We start from the raw sequence: 17907 nt of genomic DNA on the forward strand, positions 1-17907 counted from the left end.
ACATTTGACTCTGCCTCGTATGGGGAAGAGGCCGGTGAGAGGGAAAGAGAGGGGATGAGAGGGGATGGAGAGGGGAACAACTGAGTGGGGAATTGAGTGGGAGAAGCCAAGGTATCCACGACCACCCTACCCTCAGGTCAACCTCTTGACCCTGACAAATGGGCGACAGGGGGGGGGGGGGGAAGAGGAGGAGACGAATGACGGCCAAGGGGAGGGGAGAAGGAAGGAGGAGAGAGGGAGAAGGAAAGGAGGGGAGAAGGGGAGGGAAAAGAGGGGAGAAGGGAGAACCAATGATCTGAGCCCCAGATCATTACAACAACTGTGGGTGCTCGCTTACACCTGTGGGTTCTCGCTCACACCTGTGGGTGCTCGCTCACACCTGTGGATGCTCGCTCACACCTGTGGGAGCTCGCTCACACCTGAGGGTGCTCACTCACACCTGTAGGTGCTCGCTCACACCTGTGGGTGCTCGCTCACACCTGTAGGTGCTCGCTCACACGTGTGGGTGCTCGCTCACACCTGTGGGTACTCGCTCACACCTGTGGGTGCTCGCTCACACCTGTGGGTGCTCAATCACACCTGTTGGTGTTCGCTCACACCTGTGGGTGCTCGCTCACACCTGTGGGTGCTCGCTCACACCTGTGGGTGCCCGCTCAGACCTGTGGGTGCACGCTCAGACCTGTGGGTGCTTGTTCACATATGTGGGTGCTTGTTCACACCTGTGGGTGCTCGCTCACACCTGTGGGTGCTCGCTCACACCTGTGGGTGCTCGCTCAGACCTGTTGGAGCTCGCTCAGGCCTGTGGGTGCTCGCTCAGACCTGTGGGTGCTTATTCACACCAGTGGGTACTCGCTCAGACCAGTGGGTGCTCGCTCACACCTGTGCGTGCTCGCTCACACCTTTGGGTGCTCGCTCACATCTGTGGGTGCTCGCTCACACCTGTTGGTGCTCGCTCACAACTGTGGGTGCTCGCTTACACCTGTGGGTGCTCGCTCACACCTGTGGGTGCTCGCTCACACCTGTGGGTGCTTATTCACACCTGTGGGTGCTCGCTCACACCTGTGGGTGCTCGCTCACGCCTGTGGGTGCTCGCTCACACCTGTAGGTGCTCGCTCACACCTGTGGGTGCCCGCTCAGACCTGTGGGTGCTCGCTCACACCATTGGGTGCTCGCTCACATCTGTGGGTGCTCGCTCACACCTGTTGGTGCTCGCTCACACCTGTGGGTGCTCGCTCACACCTGTGGGTGCTCGCTCAGACCTGTGGGTGCTCGCTCACACCTGTGGGTGCTCGCTCACACCTGTGGGTGCTCGCACACACCTGTGGGTGCCCGCGCAGACCTGTGGGTGCTCGCTCACACCATTAGGTGCTCGCTCACACCATTGGGTGCTCGCTCACATCTGTGGGTGCACGCTCACACCTGTGGGTGCTCGCTCACACCTGTGGGTGCTCGCTCACACTTGTGGGTGCTCGCTCACACCTGTGGGTGCTCGCTCATACCTGTGGGTGCTCACTCACATCTGTGGGTGCTCGTTCAGACCTGTGGGTGCTCTCTCAGAACTTTATGTGCTTATTCACACCAGTGGGTGCTCGCTCACACCTGTGGGTGCTCGCTCACACCTGTGGGTGCTCTCTCACACCTTTGGGTGCCCGCTCAGACCTGTGGGTGCACGCTCAGACCTGTGGGTGCTTGTTCACACGTGTGGGTGCTTGTTCACACCTGTGGGTGCTTGTTCACACCTGTGGGTGCTCGCTAACACCTGTGGGTGCTCGCTCAGACCTGTGGGTGCTCGCTCAGACCTTTGGGAGCTCGCTCAGGCCTGTGGGTGCTCGCTCAGACCTGTGGGTGCTTATTCACACATGTGGGTGCTCGCTCAGACCAGTGGGTGCTCGCTCCCACCTGTGGGAGCTCGCTCACACCTTTGTGTGCTCGCTCACATCTGTGGGTGCTCGCTCACACCTGTTGGTGCTCGCTTACAACTGTGGGTGCTCGCTTACACCTGTGGGTTCTCGCTCACACCTGTGGGTGCTCGCTCACACCTGTGGATGCTCGCTCACACCTGTGGGAGCTCGCTCACACCTGAGGGTGCTCTCTCACACCTGTAGGTGCTCGCTCACACCTGTGGGTGCTCAATCACACCTGTTGGTGCTCGCTCACACCTGTGGGTGCTCGCTCACACCTGTGGGTGCTCGCTCACTCCATTGGGTGCTCGATCACACCTGTGGGTGCTCGCTCACACCTGTGGGTGCTTGTTCACACCTGTGGGTGCTCGCTCACACCTGTGGGTGCGTGGTCAGACCTGTGGGTGCTCGCTCAGACCTGTGGGTGCTCGCTCAGAACTTTGGGTGCTTATTCACACCTGTGGGTGCTCGCTCAAACCAGTGGGTTCTCGCTCACACCTGTGGGTGCTCGCTCACACCTGTGGGTGCTCGCTCACACCTGTGGGTGCTCGCTCACACCTGTGGGTGCTCGATCACACCTGTGGGTGCTCGATCACACCTGTGGGTGCTCGCTCACACCTGTGGGTGCTCGCTCACACCTGTGGGAGCTCGCTCACACCTGTGGGTGCTCGCAAACATCTGTGGGTGCTCGCTCACACCTGTGGGTGATCGCTCACACCTGTGGGTGCTCGCTCACACCTGTGGGTGCTCGCAAACATCTGTGGGTGCTCGCTCACACCTGTGGGTGATCGATCACACCTGTGGGTGCTCGCTCACACCTGTGGGTGCTCGATCACACCTGTGGGTGCTCGATCAGACCTGTGGGTGCTCGCTCAGAAATTTGGGTGCTTATTCACACCTGTGGGTGCTCGCTCAGACCAGTGGGTTCTCGCTAACACGTGTGGGTGCTCGCTCACACCTGTGGGTGCTCGCTCACACCTGTGGGTGCTCGCTCACACCTATGGGTGCTTATTGACACCTGTGGGTGCCCGCTCAGACCTGTGGGTGCTCGCACACACCTGTGGGTGCCCGCGCAGACCTGTGGGTGCTCGCTCACACCATTGGGTGCTCGCTCACACCATTGGGTGCTCGCTCACATCTGTGGGTGCACGCTCACACCTGTGGGTGCTCGCTCACACCTGTGGGTGCTCGCTCACACCTGTGGGTGCTCGCTCACACTTGTGGGTGCTCGCTCACACCTGTGGGTGCTCGCTCATGCCTGTGGGTGCTCACTCACACCTGTGGGTGCTCGTTCAGACCTGTGGGTGCTCGCTCAGAACTTTAGGTGCTTATTCACACCTGTGGGTGCTCGCTCACACCTGTGGGAGCTCGCTCACACCTGTGGGTGCTCTCTCACACCTTTGGGTGCCCGCTCAGACCTGTGGGTGCACGCTCAGACCTGTGGGTGCTTGTTCACACATGTGGGTGCTTGTTCACACCTGTGGGTGCTCGCTCACACCTGTGGGTGCTCGCTCACACCTGTGGGTGCTCGCTCAGACCTGTGGGAGCTCGCTCAGGCCTGTGGGTGCTCGCTCAGACCTGTGGGTGCTTATTCACACCTGTGGGTGCTCGCGCAGACCAGTGGGTGCTCGCTCCCACCTGTGGGAGCTCGCTCACACCTTTGGGTGCTCGCTCACATCTGTGGGTGCTCGCTCACACCTGTTGGTGCTCGCTTACAACTGTGGGTGCTCGCTTACACCTGTGGGTTCTCGCTCACACCTGTGGGTGCTCGCTCACACCTGTGGATGCTCGCTCACACCTGTGGGAGCTCGCTCACACCTGAGGGTGCTCACTCACACCTGTAGGTGCTCGCTCACACCTGTGGGTGCTCGCTCACACCTGTAGGTGCTCGCTCACACGTGTGGGTGCTCGCTCACACCTGTGGGTGCTCGCTCACACCTGTGGGTGCTCGCTCACACCTGTGGGTGCTCAATCACACCTGTTGGTGTTCGCTCACACCTGTGGGTGCTCGCTCACACCTGTGGGTGCTCGCTCACACCTGTGGGTGCCCGCTCAGACCTGTGGGTGCACGCTCAGACCTGTGGGTGCTTGTTCACATATGTGGGTGCTTGTTCACACCTGTGGGTGCTCGCTCACACCTGTGGGTGCTCGCTCACACCTGTGGGTGCTCGCTCACACCTGTGGGAGCTCGCTCAGGCCTGTGGGTGCTCGCTCAGACCTGTGGGTGCTTATTCACACCAGTGGGTACTCGCTCAGACCAGTGGGTGCTCGCTCACACCTGTGCGTGCTCGCTCACACCTTTGGGTGCTCGCTCACATCTGTGGGTGCTCGCTCACACCTGTTGGTGCTCGCTCACAACTGTGGGTGCTCGCTTACACCTGTGGGTGCTCGCTCACACCTGTGGGTGCTCGCTTACACCTGTGGGTGCTTATTCACACCTGTGGGTGCTCGCTCACACCTGTGGGTGCTCGCTCACGCCTGTGGGTGCTCGCTCACACCTGTGGGTGCTCGCTCACACCTGTGGGTGCCCGCTCAGACCTGTGGGTGCTCGCTCACACCATTGGGTGCTCGCTCACATCTGTGGGTGCTCGCTCACACCTGTTGGTGCTCGCTCAGACCTGTGGGTGCTCGCTCACACCTGTGGGTGCTCGCTCAGACCTGTGGGTGCTCGCTCACACCTGTGGGTGCTCGCTCACACCTGTGGGTGCTCGCACACACCTGTAGGTGCCCGCGCAGACCTGTGGGTGCTCGCTCACACCATTAGGTGCTCGCTCACACCATTGGGTGCTCGCTCACATCTGTGGGTGCACGCTCACACCTGTGGGTGCTCGCTCACACCTGTGGGTGCTCGCTCACACTTGTGGGTACTCGCTCACACCTGTGGGTGCTCGCTCATACCTGTGGGTGCTCACTCACATCTGTGGGTGCTCGTTCAGACCTGTGGGTGCTCTCTCAGAACTTTAGGTGCTTATTCACACCAGTGGGTGCTCGCTCACACCTGTGGGTGCTCGCTCACACCTGTGGGTGCTCTCTCACACCTTTGGGTGCCCGCTCAGACCTGTGGGTGCACGCTCAGACCTGTGGGTACTTGTTCACACGTGTGGGTGCTTGTTCACACCTGTGGGTGCTCGCTAACACCTGTGGGTGCTCGCTCAGACCTGTGAGTGCTCGCTCAGACCTTTGGGAGCTCGCTCAGGCCTGTGGGTGCTCGCTCAGACCTGTGGGTGCTTATTCACACCTGTGGGTGCTCGCTCAGACCAGTGGGTGCTCGCTCCCACCTGTGGGAGCTCGCTCACACCTTTGTGTGCTCGCTCACATCTGTGGGTGCTCGCTCACACCTGTTGGTGCTCGCTTACAACTGTGGGTGCTCGCTTACACCTGTGGGTTCTCGCTCACACCTGTGGGTGCTCGCTCACACCTGTGGATGCTCGCTCACACCTGTGGGAGCTCGCTCACACCTGAGGGTGCTCTCTCACACCTGTAGGTGCTCGCTCACACCTGTGGGTGCTCAATCACACCTGTTGGTGCTCGCTCACACCTGTGGGTGCTCGCTCACACCTGTGGGTGCTCGCTCACTCCATTGGGTGCTCGATCACACCTGTGGGTGCTCGCTCACACCTGTGGGTGCTTGTTCACACCTGTGGGTGCTCGCTCACACCTGTGGGTGCGTGGTCAGACCTGTGCGTGCTCGCTCAGACCTGTGGGTGCTCGCTCAGAACTTTGGGTGCTTATTCACACCTGTGGGTGCTCGCTCAAACCAGTGGGTTCTCGCTCACACCTGTGGGTGCTCGCTCACACCTGTGGGTGCTCGCTCACACCTGTGGGTGCTCGATCACACCTGTAGGTGCTCGATCACACCTGTGGGTGCTCGCTCACACCTGTGGGTGCTCGCTCACACCTGCGGGAGCTCGCTCACACCTGTGGGTGCTCGCAAACATCTGTGGGTGCTCGCTCACACCTGTGGGTGCTCGCTCAGACCTGTGGGAGCTCGCTCAGGCCTGTGGGTGCTCGCTCAGACCTGTGGGTGCTTATTCACACCTGTGGGTGCTCGCGCAGACCAGTGGGTGCTCGCTCCCACCTGTGGGAGCTCGCTCACACCTTTGGGTGCTCGCTCACATCTGTGGGTGCTCGCTCACACCTGTTGGTGCTCGCTTACAACTGTGGGTGCTCGCTTACACCTGTGGGTTCTCGCTCACACCTGTGGGTGCTCGCTCACACCTGTGGATGCTCGCTCACACCTGTGGGAGCTCGCTCACACCTGAGGGTGCTCACTCACACCTGTAGGTGCTCGCTCACACCTGTGGGTGCTCGCTCACACCTGTAGGTGCTCGCTCACACGTGTGGGTGCTCGCTCACACCTGTGGGTGCTCGCTCACACCTGTGGGTGCTCGCTCACACCTGTGGGTGCTCAATCACACCTGTTGGTGTTCGCTCACACCTGTGGGTGCTCGCTCACACCTGTGGGTGCTCGCTCACACCTGTGGGTGCCCGCTCAGACCTGTGGGTGCACGCTCAGACCTGTGGGTGCTTGTTCACATATGTGGGTGCTTGTTCACACCTGTGGGTGCTCGCTCACACCTGTGGGTGCTCGCTCACACCTGTGGGTGCTCGCTCACACCTGTGGGAGCTCGCTCAGGCCTGTGGGTGCTCGCTCAGACCTGTGGGTGCTTATTCACACCAGTGGGTACTCGCTCAGACCAGTGGGTGCTCGCTCACACCTGTGCGTGCTCGCTCACACCTTTGGGTGCTCGCTCACATCTGTGGGTGCTCGCTCACACCTGTTGGTGCTCGCTCACAACTGTGGGTGCTCGCTTACACCTGTGGGTGCTCGCTCACACCTGTGGGTGCTCGCTTACACCTGTGGGTGCTTATTCACACCTGTGGGTGCTCGCTCACACCTGTGGGTGCTCGCTCACGCCTGTGGGTGCTCGCTCACACCTGTGGGTGCTCGCTCACACCTGTGGGTGCCCGCTCAGACCTGTGGGTGCTCGCTCACACCATTGGGTGCTCGCTCACATCTGTGGGTGCTCGCTCACACCTGTTGGTGCTCGCTCAGACCTGTGGGTGCTCGCTCACACCTGTGGGTGCTCGCTCAGACCTGTGGGTGCTCGCTCACACCTGTGGGTGCTCGCTCACACCTGTGGGTGCTCGCACACACCTGTAGGTGCCCGCGCAGACCTGTGGGTGCTCGCTCACACCATTAGGTGCTCGCTCACACCATTGGGTGCTCGCTCACATCTGTGGGTGCACGCTCACACCTGTGGGTGCTCGCTCACACCTGTGGGTGCTCGCTCACACTTGTGGGTACTCGCTCACACCTGTGGGTGCTCGCTCATACCTGTGGGTGCTCACTCACATCTGTGGGTGCTCGTTCAGACCTGTGGGTGCTCTCTCAGAACTTTAGGTGCTTATTCACACCAGTGGGTGCTCGCTCACACCTGTGGGTGCTCGCTCACACCTGTGGGTGCTCTCTCACACCTTTGGGTGCCCGCTCAGACCTGTGGGTGCACGCTCAGACCTGTGGGTACTTGTTCACACGTGTGGGTGCTTGTTCACACCTGTGGGTGCTCGCTAACACCTGTGGGTGCTCGCTCAGACCTGTGAGTGCTCGCTCAGACCTTTGGGAGCTCGCTCAGGCCTGTGGGTGCTCGCTCAGACCTGTGGGTGCTTATTCACACCTGTGGGTGCTCGCTCAGACCAGTGGGTGCTCGCTCCCACCTGTGGGAGCTCGCTCACACCTTTGTGTGCTCGCTCACATCTGTGGGTGCTCGCTCACACCTGTTGGTGCTCGCTTACAACTGTGGGTGCTCGCTTACACCTGTGGGTTCTCGCTCACACCTGTGGGTGCTCGCTCACACCTGTGGATGCTCGCTCACACCTGTGGGAGCTCGCTCACACCTGAGGGTGCTCTCTCACACCTGTAGGTGCTCGCTCACACCTGTGGGTGCTCAATCACACCTGTTGGTGCTCGCTCACACCTGTGGGTGCTCGCTCACACCTGTGGGTGCTCGCTCACTCCATTGGGTGCTCGATCACACCTGTGGGTGCTCGCTCACACCTGTGGGTGCTTGTTCACACCTGTGGGTGCTCGCTCACACCTGTGGGTGCGTGGTCAGACCTGTGGGTGCTCGCTCAGACCTGTGGGTGCTCGCTCAGAACTTTGGGTGCTTATTCACACCTGTGGGTGCTCGCTCAAACCAGTGGGTTCTCGCTCACACCTGTGGGTGCTCGCTCACACCTGTGGGTGCTCGCTCACACCTGTGGGTGCTCGATCACACCTGTAGGTGCTCGATCACACCTGTGGGTGCTCGCTCACACCTGTGGGTGCTCGCTCACACCTGTGGGAGCTCGCTCACACCTGTGGGTGCTCGCAAACATCTGTGGGTGCTCGCTCACACCTGTGGGTGATCGCTCACACCTGTGGGTGCTCGCTCACACCTGTGGGTGCTCGATCACACCTGTGGGTGCTCGATCAGACCTGTGGGTGCTCGCTCAGAACTTTGGGTGCCTATTCACACCTGTGGGTGCTCGCTCAGACCAGTGGGTTCTCGCTAACACGTGTGGGTGCTCTCTCACACCTGTGGGTGCTCGCTCACACCTGTGGGTGCTCGCTCACACCTATGGGTGCTTATTGACACCTGTGGGTGCCCGCTCAGACCTGTGGGTGCTCGCACACACCTGTGGGTGCCCGCGCAGACCTGTGGGTGCTCGCTCACACCATTGGGTGCTCGCTCACACCATTGAGTGCTCGCTCACATCTGTGGGTGCACGCTCACACCTGTGGGTGCTCGCTCACACCTGTGGGTGCTCGCTCACACCTGTGGGTGCTCGCCCACACTTGTGGGTGCTCGCTCACACCTGTGGGTGCTCGCTCATGCCTGTGGGTGCTCACTCACACCTGTGGGTGCTCGTTCAGACCTGTGGGTGCTCGCTCAGAACTTTAGGTGCTTATTCACACCTGTGGGTGCTCGCTCACACCTGTGGGAGCTCGCTCACACCTGTGGGTGCTCTCTCACACCTTTGGGTGCCCGCTCAGACCTGTGGGTGCACGCTCAGACCTGTGGGTGCTTGTTCACACATGTGGGTGCTTGTTCACACCTGTGGGTGCTCGCTCACACCTGTGGGTGCTCGCTCACACCTGTGGGTGCTCGCTCAGACCTGTGGGAGCTCGCTCAGGCCTGTGGGTGCTCGCTCAGACCTGTGGGTGCTTATTCACACCTGTGGGTGCTCGCGCAGACCAGTGGGTGCTCGCTCCCACCTGTGGGAGCTCGCTCACACCTTTGGGTGCTCGCTCACATCTGTGGGTGCTCGCTCACACCTGTTGGTGCTCGCTTACAACTGTGGGTGCTCGCTTACACCTGTGGGTTCTCGCTCACACCTGTGGGTGCTCGCTCACACCTGTGGATGCTCGCTCACACCTGTGGGAGCTCGCTCACACCTGAGGGTGCTCACTCACACCTGTAGGTGCTCGCTCACACCTGTGGGTGCTCGCTCACACCTGTAGGGTGCTCGCTCACACGTGTGGGTGCTCGCTCACACCTGTGGGTGCTCGCTCACACCTGTGGGTGCTCGCTCACACCTGTGGGTGCTCAATCACACCTGTTGGTGCTCGCTCACACCTGTGGGTGCTCGCTCACACCTGTGGGTGCTCGCTCACACCTGTGGGTGCCCGCTCAGACCTGTGGGTGCACGCTCAGACCTGTGGGTGCTTGTTCACACTATGTGGGTGCTTGTTCACACCTGTGGGTGCTCGCTCACACCTGTGGGTGCTCGCTCACACCTGTGGGTGCTCGCTCAGACCTGTGGGAGCTCGCTCAGGCCTGTGGGTGCTCGCTCAGACCTGTGGGTGCTTATTCACACCAGTGGGTACTCGCTCAGACCAGTGGGTGCTCGCTCACACCTGTGCGTGCTCGCTCACACCTTTGGGTGCTCGCTCACATCTGTGGGTGCTCGCTCACACCTGTTGGTGCTCGCTCACAACTGTGGGTGCTCGCTTACACCTGTGGGTGCTCGCTCACACCTGTGGGTGCTCGCTCACACCTGTGGGTGCTTATTCACACCTGTGGGTGCTCGCTCACACCTGTGGGTGCTCGCTCACGCCTGTGGGTGCTCGCTCACACCTGTGGGTGCTCGCTCACACCTGTGGGTGCCCGCTCAGACCTGTGGGTGCTCGCTCACACCATTGGGTGCTCGCTCACATCTGTGGGTGCTCGCTCACACCTGTTGGTGCTCGCTCAGACCTGTGGGTGCTCGCTCACACCTGTGGGTGCCCGCTCAGACCTGTGGGTGCTCGCACACACCTGTGGGTGCCCGCGCAGACCTGTGGGTGCTCGCTCACACCATTGGGTGCTCGCTCACACCATTGAGTGCTCGCTCACATCTGTGGGTGCACGCTCACACCTGTGGGTGCTCGCTCACACCTGTGGGTGCTCGCTCACACCTGTGGGTGCTCGCCCACACTTGTGGGTGCTCGCTCACACCTGTGGGTGCTCGCTCATGCCTGTGGGTGCTCACTCACACCTGTGGGTGCTCGTTCAGACCTGTGGGTGCTCGCTCAGAACTTTAGGTGCTTATTCACACCTGTGGGTGCTCGCTCACACCTGTGGGAGCTCGCTCACACCTGTGGGTGCTCTCTCACACCTTTGGGTGCCCGCTCAGACCTGTGGGTGCACGCTCAGACCTGTGGGTGCTTGTTCACACATGTGGGTGCTTGTTCACACCTGTGGGTGCTCGCTCACACCTGTGGGTGCTCGCTCACACCTGTGGGTGCTCGCTCAGACCTGTGGGAGCTCGCTCAGGCCTGTGGGTGCTCGCTCAGACCTGTGGGTGCTTATTCACACCTGTGGGTGCTCGCGCAGACCAGTGGGTGCTCGCTCCCACCTGTGGGAGCTCGCTCACACCTTTGGGTGCTCGCTCACATCTGTGGGTGCTCGCTCACACCTGTTGGTGCTCGCTTACAACTGTGGGTGCTCGCTTACACCTGTGGGTTCTCGCTCACACCTGTGGGTGCTCGCTCACACCTGTGGATGCTCGCTCACACCTGTGGGAGCTCGCTCACACCTGAGGGTGCTCACTCACACCTGTAGGTGCTCGCTCACACCATGTGGGTGCTCGCTCACACCTGTAGGGTGCTCGCTCACACGTGTGGGTGCTCGCTCACACCTGTGGGTGCTCGCTCACACCTGTGGGTGCTCGCTCACACCTGTGGGTGCTCAATCACACCTGTTGGTGCTCGCTCACACCTGTGGGTGCTCGCTCACACCTGTGGGTGCTCGCTCACACCTGTGGGTGCCCGCTCAGACCTGTGGGTGCACGCTCAGACCTGTGGGTGCTTGTTCACATATGTGGGTGCTTGTTCACACCTGTGGGTGCTCGCTCACACCTGTGGGTGCTCGCTCACACCTGTGGGTGCTCGCTCAGACCTGTGGGAGCTCGCTCAGGCCTGTGGGTGCTCGCTCAGACCTGTGGGTGCTTATTCACACCAGTGGGTACTCGCTCAGACCAGTGGGTGCTCGCTCACACCTGTGCGTGCTCGCTCACACCTTTGGGTGCTCGCTCACATCTGTGGGTGCTCGCTCACACCTGTTGGTGCTCGCTCACAACTGTGGGTGCTCGCTTACACCTGTGGGTGCTCGCTCACACCTGTGGGTGCTCGCTCACACCTGTGGGTGCTTATTCACACCTGTGGGTGCTCGCTCACACCTGTGGGTGCTCGCTCACGCCTGTGGGTGCTCGCTCACACCTGTGGGTGCTCGCTCACACCTGTGGGTGCCCGCTCAGACCTGTGGGTGCTCGCTCACACCATTGGGTGCTCGCTCACATCTGTGGGTGCTCGCTCACACCTGTTGGTGCTCGCTCAGACCTGTGGGTGCTCGCTCACACCTGTGGGTGCCCGCTCAGACCTGTGGGTGCTCGCACACACCTGTGGGTGCCCACGCAGACCTGTGGGTGCTCGCTCACACCATTGGGTGCTCGCTCACACCATTGAGTGCTCGCTCACATCTGTGGGTGCACGCTCACACCTGTGGGTGCTCGCTCACACCTGTGGGTGCTCGCTCACACCTGTGGGTGCTCGCCCACACTTGTGGGTGCTCGCTCACACCTGTGGGTGCTCGCTCATGCCTGTGGGTGCTCACTCACACCTGTGGGTGCTCGTTCAGACCTGTGGGTGCTCGCTCAGAACTTTAGGTGCTTATTCACACCTGTGGGTGCTCGCTCACACCTGTGGGAGCTCGCTCACACCTGTGGGTGCTCTCTCACACCTTTGGGTGCCCGCTCAGACCTGTGGGTGCACGCTCAGACCTGTGGGTGCTTGTTCACACATGTGGGTGCTTGTTCACACCTGTGGGTGCTCGCTCACACCTGTGGGTGCTCGCTCACACCTGTGGGTGCTCGCTCAGACCTGTGGGAGCTCGCTCAGGCCTGTGGGTGCTCGCTCAGACCTGTGGGTGCTTATTCACACCTGTGGGTGCTCGCTCAGACCAGTGGGTGCTCGCTCCCACCTGTGGGAGCTCGCTCACACCTTTGGGTGCTCGCTCACATCTGTGGGTGCTCGCTCACACCTGTTGGTGCTCGCTTACACCTGTGGGTGCTCGCTTACACCTGTGGGTTCTCGCTCACACCTGTGGGTGCTCGCTCACACCTGTGGATGCTCGCTCACACCTGTGGGAGCTCGCTCACACCTGAGGGTGCTCACTCACACCTGTAGGTGCTCGCTCACACCTGTGGGTGCTCGCTCACACCTGTAGGGTGCTCGCTCACACGTGTGGGTGCTCGCTCACACCTGTGGGTGCTCGCTCACACCTGTGGGTGCTCGCTCACACCTGTGGGTGCTCAATCACACCTGTTGGTGCTCGCTCACACCTGTGGGTGCTCGCTCACACCTGTGGGTGCTCGCTCACACCTGTGGGTGCCCGCTCAGACCTGTGGGTGCACGCTCAGACCTGTGGGTGCTTGTTCACATATGTGGGTGCTTGTTCACACCTGTGGGTGCTCGCTCACACCTGTGGGTGCTCGCTCACACCTGTGGGTGCTCGCTCAGACCTGTGGGAGCTCGCTCAGGCCTGTGGGTGCTCGCTCAGACCTGTGGGTGCTTATTCACACCAGTGGGTACTCGCTCAGACCAGTGGGTGCTCGCTCACACCTGTGCGTGCTCGCTCACACCTTTGGGTGCTCGCTCACATCTGTGGGTGCTCGCTCACACCTGTTGGTGCTCGCTCACAACTGTGGGTGCTCGCTTACACCTGTGGGTGCTCGCTCACACCTGTGGGTGCTCGCTCACACCTGTGGGTGCTTATTCACACCTGTGGGTGCTCGCTCACACCTGTGGGTGCTCGCTCACGCCTGTGGGTGCTCGCTCACACCTGTGGGTGCTCGCTCACACCTGTGGGTGCCCGCTCAGACCTGTGGGTGCTCGCTCACACCATTGGGTGCTCGCTCACATCTGTGGGTGCTCGCTCACACCTGTTGGTGCTCGCTCAGACCTGTGGGTGCTCGCTCACACCTGTGGGTGCTCGCTCAGACCTGTGGGTGCTCGCTCACACCTGTGGGTGCTCGCTCACACCTGTGGGTGCTCGCACACACCTGTAGGGTGCCCGCGCAGACCTGTGGGTGCTCGCTCACACCATTAGGTGCTCGCTCACACCATTGGGTGCTCGCTCACATCTGTGGGTGCACGCTCACACCTGTGGGTGCTCGCTCACACCTGTGGGTGCTCGCTCACACTTGTGGGTGCTCGCTCACACCTGTGGGTGCTCGCTCATACCTGTGGGTGCTCACTCACATCTGTGGGTGCTCGTTCAGACCTGTGGGTGCTCTCTCAGAACTTTAGGTGCTTATTCACACCAGTGGGTGCTCGCTCACACCTGTGGGTGCTCGCTCACACCTGTGGGTGCTCTCTCACACCTTTGGGTGCCCGCTCAGACCTGTGGGTGCACGCTCAGACCTGTGGGTGCTTGTTCACACGTGTGGGTGCTTGTTCACACCTGTGGGTGCTCGCTCACACCTGTGGGTGCTCGCTCAGACCTGTGGGTGCTCGCTCAGACCTGTGGGAGCTCGCTCAGGCCTGTGGGTGCTCGCTCAGACCTGTGGGTGCTTATTCACACCTGTGGGTGCTCGCTCAGACCAGTGGGTGCTCGCTCCCACCTGTGGGAGCTCGCTCACACCTTTGTGTGCTCGCTCACATCTGTGGGTGCTCGCTCACACCTGTTGGTGCTCGCTTACAACTGTGGGTGCTCGCTTACACCTGTGGGTTCTCGCTCACACCTGTGGGTGCTCGCTCACACCTGTGGATGCTCGCTCACACCTGTGGGAGCTCGCTCACACCTGAGGGTGCTCTCTCACACCTGTAGGTGCTCGCTCACACCTGTGGGTGCTCAATCACACCTGTTGGTGCTCGCTCACACCTGTGGGTGCTCGCTCACACCTGTGGGTGCTCGCTCACTCCATTGGGTGCTCGATCACACCTGTGGGTGCTCGCTCACACCTGTGGGTGCTTGTTCACACCTGTGGGTGCTCGCTCACACCTGTGGGTGCGTGGTCAGACCTGTGCGTGCTCGCTCAGACCTGTGGGTGCTCGCTCAGAACTTTGGGTGCTTATTCACACCTGTGGGTGCTCGCTCAAACCAGTGGGTTCTCGCTCACACCTGTGGGTGCTCGCTCACACCTGTGGGTGCTCGCTCACACCTGTGGGTGCTCGATCACACCTGTAGGTGCTCGATCACACCTGTGGGTGCTCGCTCACACCTGTGGGTGCTCGCTCACACCTGCGGGAGCTCGCTCACACCTGTGGGTGCTCGCAAACATCTGTGGGTGCTCGCTCACACCTGTGGGTGCTCGCTCAGACCTGTGGGAGCTCGCTCAGGCCTGTGGGTGCTCGCTCAGACCTGTGGGTGCTTATTCACACCTGTGGGTGCTCGCGCAGACCAGTGGGTGCTCGCTCCCACCTGTGGGAGCTCGCTCACACCTTTGGGTGCTCGCTCACATCTGTGGGTGCTCGCTCACACCTGTTGGTGCTCGCTTACAACTGTGGGTGCTCGCTTACACCTGTGGGTTCTCGCTCACACCTGTGGGTGCTCGCTCACACCTGTGGATGCTCGCTCACACCTGTGGGAGCTCGCTCACACCTGAGGGTGCTCACTCACACCTGTAGGTGCTCGCTCACACCTGTGGGTGCTCGCTCACACCTGTGGGTGCTCGCTCACACGTGTGGGTGCTCGCTCACACCTGTGGGTGCTCGCTCACACCTGTGGGTGCTCGCTCACACCTGTGGGTGCTCAATCACACCTGTTGGTGCTCGCTCACACCTGTGGGTGCTCGCTCACACCTGTGGGTGCTCGCTCACACCTGTGGGTGCCCGCTCAGACCTGTGGGTGCACGCTCAGACCTGTGGGTGCTTGTTCACACATGTGGGTGCTTGTTCACACCTGTGGGTGCTCGCTCACACCTGTGGGTGCTCGCTCACACCTGTGGGTGCTCGCTCAGACCTGTGGGAGCTCGCTCAGGCCTGTGGGTGCTCGCTCAGACCTGTGGGTGCTTATTCACACCAGTGGGTACTCGCTCAGACCAGTGGGTGCTCGCTCACACCTGTGCGTGCTCGCTCACACCTTTGGGTGCTCGCTCACATCTGTGGGTGCTCGCTCACACCTGTTGGTGCTCGCTCACAACTGTGGGTGCTCGCTTACACCTGTGGGTGCTCGCTCACACCTGTGGGTGCTCGCTCACACCTGTGGGTGCTTATTCACACCTGTGGGTGCTCGCTCACACCTGTGGGTGCTCGCTCACGCCTGTGGGTGCTCGCTCACACCTGTGGGTGCTCGCTCACACCTGTGGGTGCCCGCTCAGACCTGTGGGTGCTCGCTCACACCATTGGGTGCTCGCTCACATCTGTGGGTGCTCGCTCACACCTGTTGGTGCTCGCTCACACCTGTGGGTGCTCGCTCACACCTGTGGGTGCTCGCTCAGACCTGTGGGTGCTCGCTCACACCTGTGGGTGCTCGCTCACACCTGTGGGTGCTCGCTCACACCTGTGGGTGCTCGCTCAGACCTGTGGGTGCTCGCTCACACCATGTAGGTGCTCGCTCACACCATTGGGTGCTCGCTCACATCTGTGGGTGCTACGCTCACACCTGTGGGTGCTCGCTCACACCTGTGGGTGCTCGCTCACACTTGTGGGTGCTCGCTCACACCTGTGGGTGCTCGCTCATACCTGTGGGTGCTCACTCACACCTGTGGGTGCTCGCTCAGACCTGTGGGTGCTCGCTCAGAACTTTAGGTGCTTATTCACACCTGTGGGTGCTCGCTCACACCTGTGGGTGCTCGCTCACACCTGTGGGTGCTCTCTCACACCTTTGGGTGCCCGCTCAGACCTGTGGGTGCACGCTCAGACCTGTGGGTGCTTGTTCACACCTGTGGGTGCTTGCTCACACCTGTGGGTGCTCGCTCACACCTGTGGGTGCTCGCTCACACCTGTGGGTGCTCGCTCAGACCTGTGGGAGCTCGCTCAGGCCTGTGGGTGCTCGCTCAGACCTGTGGGTGCTTATTCACACCTGTGGGTGCTCGCTCAGACCAGTGGGTGCTCGCTCCCACCTGTGGGAGCTCGCTCACACCTTTGGGTGCTCGCTCACATCTGTGGGTGCTCGCTCACACCTGTTGGTGCTCGCTTACAACTGTGGGTGCTCGCTTACACCTGTGGGTTCTCGCTCACACCTGTGGGTGCTCGCTCACACCTGTGGATGCTCGCTCACACCTGTGGGAGCTCGCTCACACCTGAGGGTGCTCTCTCACACCTGTAGGTGCTCGCTCACACCTGTGGGTGCTCGATCACACCTGTTGGTGCTCGCTCACACCTGTGGGTGCTCGCTCACACCTGTGGGTGCTCGCTCACATCCATGTGGGTGCTCGATCACACCTGTGGGTGCTCGCTCACACCTGTGGGTGCTTGTTCACACCTGTGGGTGCTCGCTCACACCTGTGGGTGCGTGGTCAGACCTGTGGGTGCTCGCTCAGACCTGTGGGTGCTCGCTCAGAACTTTGGGTGCTTATTCACACCTGTGGGTGCTCGCTCAAACCAGTGGGTTCTCGCTCACACCTGTGGGTGCTCGCTCACACCTGTGGGTGCTCGCTCACACCTGTGGGTGCTCGATCACACCTGTGGGTGCTCGATCACACCTGTGGGTGCTCGCTCACACCTGTGGGTGCTCGCTCACACCTGTGGGAGCTCGCTCACACCTGTGGGTGCTCGCAAACATCTGTGGGTGCTCGCTCACACCTGTGGGTGATCGCTCACACCTGTGGGTGCTCGCTCACACCTGTGGGTGCTCGATCACACCTGTGGGTGCTCGATCAGACCTGTGGGTGCTCGCTCAGAACTTTGGGTGCCTATTCACACCTGTGGGTGCTCGCTCAGACCAGTGGGTTCTCGCTAACACGTGTGGGTGCTCTCTCACACCTGTGGGTGCTCGCTCACACCTGTGGGTGCTCGCTCACACCTATGGGTGCTTATTGACACCTGTGGGTGCCCGCTCAGACCTGTGGGTGCTCGCACACACCTGTGGGTGCCCGCGCAGACCTGTGGGTGCTCGCTCACACCATTGGGTGCTCGCTCACACCATTGAGTGCTCGCTCACATCTGTGGGTGCACGCTCACACCTGTGGGTGCTCGCTCACACCTGTGGGTGCTCGCTCACACCTGTGGGTGCTCGCCTCACACTTGTGGGTGCTCGCTCACACCTGTGGGTGCTCGCTCATGCCTGTGGGTGCTCACTCACACCTGTGGGTGCTCGTTCAGACCTGTGGGTGCTCGCTCAGAACTTTAGGTGCTTATTCACACCTGTGGGTGCTCGCTCACACCTGTGGGTGCTCGCTCACACCTGTGGGTGCTCTCTCACACCTTTGGGTGCCCGCTCAGACCTGTGGGTGCACGCTCAGACCTGTGGGTGCTTGTTCACACATGTGGGTGCTTGTTCACACCTGTGGGTGCTCGCTCACACCTGTGGGTGCTCGCTCA

This window comes from Procambarus clarkii, chromosome 10, assembly GCF_040958095.1.
Source record: "Procambarus clarkii isolate CNS0578487 chromosome 10, FALCON_Pclarkii_2.0, whole genome shotgun sequence".
In the NCBI taxonomy this organism is placed as follows: domain Eukaryota; kingdom Metazoa; phylum Arthropoda; class Malacostraca; order Decapoda; family Cambaridae; genus Procambarus; species Procambarus clarkii.